Genomic DNA, 6694 nt, shown 5'->3' on the forward strand with positions numbered 1-6694 from the left:
GCCAAAATATCCACAAAAAGTTCTTTTCCTACCAAACCTCACCCATCTGAACCTAACCATCACCAAAATCAAAGAATTGGACATTGCCAAAATATCCACAAAACGTGCTTACCTCACAATACCTAACCCAACCTAACCTAACCATCACCGAAGTCAGAGAATTCGACATTGCCAAAATATCCACAAAAAGTTCTTATCCTACCAAACCTCACCCATCTGAACCTCACCATCACCGAAATCAAAGAAATGGACATTGCCAAAATATCCACAAAACGTGCTTACCTCACTATATTTTATCCAACCTAACCTAACCATCACCGAAGTTAGAGAATTCGACATTGCCAAAATATCCACAAAAAGTTCTTATCCTACCAAACCTTACCCATCTGAACTTAACCATCACCGAAATCATAGAATTGGACATTAATAAAATATCCACAAAACGTGCTTACCTCACAATACCTAACCCAACCTAACCTAACCATCACCGAAGTCAGAGAATTCGACATTGCCAAAATATCCACAAAAAGTTCTTATCCTACCAAACCTTACCCATCTGAACCTAACCATCACCGAAATCAAAAAATTGGACATTGCGAAAATATTCACAAAACGTGTCTACTTCACAATACCTAACATAACCTAACCTAACCATCACCGAAGTCAGAGAATTGGACATTGCCAAAATATCCACAAAAAGTTCTTTTCCTACCAAACCTCACCCATCTGAACCTAACCATCACCGAAATCGAAGAAATAGACATTGCCAAAATATCCACAAAACGTGCTTACCTCACTATATTTTATCCAACCTAACCTAACCATCACCGAAGTTAGAGAATTCGACATTGCCAAAATATCCACAAAAAGTTCTTATCCTACCAAACCTTACCCATCTGAACCTAACCATCACCGAAATCAAAGAATTGGACATTGCCAAAATATCCACAAAACGTGCTTACCTCACAAAACCTAACCCAACCTAACCTAACCATCACCGAAGTCAGAGAATTCGACATTGCCAAAATATCCACAAAAAGTTCTTATCCTACCTAACCTCACCCATCTGAACCTAACCATCACCGAAATCAAAGAATTGGACATTGCAAAAATATACACAAAACGTGCTTACCTCACAATACCTAACCTAACCTAACCTAACCATCACCGAAGTCAGAGAATTCGACATTGCCAAAATATCCACAAAAAGTTCTTATCCTACCAAACCTCACCCATCTGAACCTAACCATCACCGAAATCAAAGAATTGGACATTGCAAAAATATCCACAAAACGTGCTTACCTTACAATACCTAACCCAACCTAACCTTACCATCACCGAAGTCAGAGAATTCGACATTGCCAAAATATCCACAAAAAGTTCTTATCCTACCAAACCTCACTTATCTGAACCTAACCATCACCGAAATCAAAGAATTGGACAATGATAAGATATCCACAAAACGTGCTTACCTCACAATACCTAACCCAACCTAACCTAACCATCACCGAAGTCAAAGAATTCGACATTGCCAAGATATCCACAAAAAGTTCTTATCCTACCAAACCTCACCCATCTGAACCTAACCATCACCGAAATCAAAGAATTCGACATTGCCAAAATATCCACAAAACGTGCTTACCTCACAATACCTAACCTAACCTAACCTAACCATCACCGAAGTCAGAGAATTCAACATTGCCAAAATATCTACAAAAAGTTCATACCCCACCAAACCTCACCCATCTGAACCTAACCATCACTGAAATCGAAGAAATAGACATTGCCAAAATATCCACAAAACGTGCTTACCTCACTATACCTTATCCAACCTAACCTAACCATCACCGAAAATAGAGAATTCGACATTGCCAAAATATCCACAAAAAGTTCTTATCCTACCAAACCTCACCCAATTGAACCTAACCATCACCGAAATCAAAGAATTGGACATTGCAAAAATATCCACAAATTGTGCTTACCTCACAATACCTAACCTAACCTAACCTAACCATCACCGAAGTCAGAGAATTCGACATTGCCAAAATATCCACAAAAAGTTCTTATCCTACCAAACCTCACCCATCTGAGCCTAACCATCAACGAAATTAAAGAATTAGACATTGTTAAAATATCTACAAAACATGTTTACCCCTTAAAACCTAACCCAACCTAACCTAACCATCACCGAAGTCAGAGAATTCGACATTGCCAAAATATCCACAAAAAGTTCTTATCCTACCAAACCTCACCCAATTGAACCTAACCATCACCGAAATCAAAGAATTGGACATTGCAAAAATATCCACAATACGTGCTTACCTCACAATACCTAACCTAACCTAACCTAACCATCACCGAAGTCAGAGAATCCAACATTGCCAAAATATCCACAAAAAGTTCATACCCCACCAAACCTCACCCATCTGAACCTAACCATCACCGAAATCGAAGAAACGGACATTGCCAAAATTTCCACAAAACGTGCTTACCTCACTATACCTTATTCAACCTAACCTAACCATCACCGAAGTCAGAGAATTCGACATTGCCAAAATATCCACAAAAAGTTCTTATCCTACCAAACCTCACCCATCTGAACCTAACCATCACCAAAATCAAAGAATTGGACATTGCCAAAATATCCACAAAACGTGCTTACCTCACAATACCTAACCCAACCTAACCTAACCATCACCGAAGTCAGAGAATTCGACATTGCCAAAATATCCACAAAAAGTTCTTATCCTACCAAACCTCACCCATCTGAACCTCACCATCACCGAAATCAAAGAATTGGACATTGCAAAAATATACACAAAACGTGCTTACCTCACAATACCTAACCCAACCTAACCTAACCATCACCGAAGTCAGAGAATTCGACATTGCCAAAATATCCACAAAAAGTTCTTATCCTACCAAACCTCACCCATCTGAACCTTACCATCACCGAAATCAAAGAATTGGACATTAAAAAAAAAAACAACAAAAGGTGCTTACCTTACAATACCTAACCCAACCTAACCTAACCATCACCGAAGTCAGAGAATTCGACATTGCCAAAATATCCACAAAAAGTTCTTATCCTACCAAACCTCACCCATCTGAGCCTAACCATCAACGAAATTAAAGAATTAGACATTGCCAAAATATCTACAAAACATGCTTACCCCTTAATACCTAACCCAACCTAACCTTTCCATCACCGAAGTCAGAGAATTCGACATTGCCAAAATATCCACAAAAAGTTCTTATCCTACCAAACCTCACCCAATTGAACCTAACCATCACCGAAATCAAAGAATTGGACATTGCAAAAATATCCACAAGACGTGCTTACCTCACAATACCTAACCTAACCTAACCTAACCATCAACAAAGTCAGAGAATTCGACTTTGCCAAAATATCCACAAAAAGTTCTTATCCTACCAAACCTCACCCATCTGAACCTAACCATCACCGAAATCAAAGAATTGGACATTGCCAAAATATCCACAAAACGTGCTTACCTCACAATACCTAACCCAACCTAACCTAACCATCACTGAAGTCAGAGAATCCAACATTGCCAAAATATCCACAAAAAGTTCATACCCCACCAAACCTCACCCATCTGAACCTAACCATCACTGAAATCGAAGAAATGGACATTGCCAAAATATCCACAAAACGTGCTTACCTCACTATAACTTATCCAACCTAACCTTACCATCACCAAAGTCAGAGAATTCGACATTGCCAAAATATCCACAAAAAGTTCTTATCCTACCAAACCTCACCCATCTGAACCTAACCATCACCGAAATCAAAGAATTGGACATAGCGAAAATATCCACAAAACGTGCTTTCCTCACAATACCTAACCCAACCTAACCATCACCGAAGTCAGAGAATTCGAAATTGCCAAAATATCAACAAAAAGTTCTTTTCCTACCAAACCTCACCCATCTGAACCTAACCATCACCGAAATCGAAGAAATGGACATTGCCAAAATATCCACAAAACGTGCTTACCTCACTATATTTTATCCAACCTAACCTAACCATCACCGAAGTTAGAGAATTCGACATTGCCAAAATATCCACAAAAAGTTCTTATCCTACCAAACCTTACCCATCTGAAATTAACCATCACCGAAATCAAAGAATTGGACATTAATAAAATATCCACAAAACGTGCTTACCTCACAATACCTAACCCAACCTAACCTAACTATCACCGAAGTCAGAGAATTCGACATTGCCAAAATATCCACAAAAAGTTCTTATCCTACCAAACCTCTCCCATCTGAACCTAACCATCACCGAAATCAAAGAATTGGACATTGCCAAAATATCCACAAAACGTGCTTACCTCACAAAACCTAACCCAACCTAACCTAACCATCACCGAAGTCAGAGAATTCGACATTGCCAAAATATCCACAAAAAGTTCTTATCCTACCTTACCTCACCCATCTGAACCTAACCATCACCGAAATCAAAGAATTGGACATTGCAAAAATATACACAAAACGTGCTTACCTCACAATACCTTACCTAACCTAAACTAACCATCACCGAAGTCAGAGAATTCGACATTGCCAAAATATCCACAAAAAGTTCTTATCATACCAAACCTCACCCATCTGAACCTAACCATCACCGAAATCAAAGAATTGGACATAGCGAAAAAATCCACAAAACGTGCTTACCTCACAATACCTAACCCAACCTAACCATCACCGAAGTCAGAGAATTCGACATTGCCAAAATATCCACAAAAAGTTCTTATCATACCAAACCTCACCCATCTGAACCTAACCATCACCGAAATCAAAGAATTGGACATAGCGAAAAAATCCACAAAACGTGCTTACCTCACAATACCTAACCCAACCTAACCTAACCATCACCGAAGTCAGAGAATTCGACATTGCCAAAATATCCACAAAAAGTTCTTATCCTACCAAACCTCACCCATCTGAACCTAACCATCACCGAAATCAAAGAATTCGACATTGCCAAAATATCCACAAAACGTGCTTACCTCACAATACCTAACCTAACCTAACTTAACCATCACCGAAGTCAGAGAATTCAACATTGCCAAAATATCCACAAAAAGTTCATACCCCACCAAACCTCACCCATCTGAACCTAACCATCACCGAAGTCGAAGAAATGGACATTGCCAAAATATCCACAAAACGTGCTTATCTCACTATACCTTATCCAACCTAACCTAACCATCACCAAAAATAGAGAATTCGACATTGCCAAAATACCCACAAAAAGTTCTTATCCTACCAAACCTCACCCATCTGAACCTAACCATCACCGAAATCAAAGAATTGGACATTAATAAAATATCCACAAAACGTGCTTACCTCACAATACCTAACCCAACCTAACCTTACTATCACCGAAGTCAGAGAATTCGACATTGCCAAAATATCCACAAAAAGTTCTTATCCTACCAAACCTCTCCCATCTGAACCTAACCATCACCGAAATCAAAGAATTGGACATTGCCAAAATATCCACAAAACGTGCTTACCTCACAAAACCTAACCCAACCTAACCTAACCATCACCGAAGTCAGAGAATTCGACATTGCCAAAATATCCACAAAAAGTTCTTATCCTACCAAACCTCACCCATCTGAACCTAACCATCACCGAAATCAAAGAATTGGACATTGCAAAAATATACACAAAACGTGCTTACCTCACAATACCTAACCTAACCTAACCTAACCATCACCGAAGTTAGAGAATTCGACATTGCCAAAATATCCACAAAAAGTTCATACCCCACCAAACCTCACCCATCTGAACCTAACCATCACCGAAATCGAAAAAATGGACATTGCCAAAATATCCACAAAACGTGCTTACCTCACTATACCTTATCCAACCTAACCTAACCATCACCGAAGTTAGAGAATTCGACATTGCCAAAATATCCACAAAAAGTTCTTATCCTACCAAACCTCACCCATCTGAACCTAACCATCACCGAAATCAAAGAATTGGACATAGCGAAAATATCCACAAAACGTGCTTACCTCACAATACCTAACCCAACCTAACCATCACCGAAGTCAGAGAATTCGACATTGCCAAAATATCCACAAAAAGTTCTTTTCCTACCAAACCTCACCCATCTGAACCTTACCATCACCGAAATCGAAGAAATGGACATTGTCAAAATATCCACAAAACGTGCTTACCTCACTATATTTTATCCAACCTAACCTAACCATCACCGAAGTTAGAGAATTCGACATTGCAAAAATATCCACAAAAAGTTCTTATCCTACCAAACCTCACCCATCTGAACCTAACCATCACCGAAATCAAAGAATTGGACATAGCGAAAATATCCACAAAACGTGCTTTCCTCACAATACCTAACCCAACCTAACCATCACCGAAGTCAGAGAATTCGACATTGCCAAAATATCCACAAAAAGTTCTTTTCCTACCAAACCTCACCCATCTGAACCTAACCATCACCGAAATCGAAGAAATGGACATTGCCAAAATATCCACAAAACGTGCTTACCTCACTATATTTTATCCAACCTAACCTAACCATCACCGAAGTTAGAGAATTCGACATTGCCAAAATATCCACAAAAAGTTCTTATCCTACCAAACCTTACCCATCTGAACTTAACCATCACCGAAATCATAGAATTGGACA

The sequence above is a fragment of the Arctopsyche grandis genome, unplaced genomic scaffold, assembly GCF_051622035.1.
Source record: "Arctopsyche grandis isolate Sample6627 unplaced genomic scaffold, ASM5162203v2 HiC_scaffold_23, whole genome shotgun sequence".
Classification (NCBI taxonomy): Eukaryota; Metazoa; Arthropoda; class Insecta; order Trichoptera; family Hydropsychidae; genus Arctopsyche; species Arctopsyche grandis.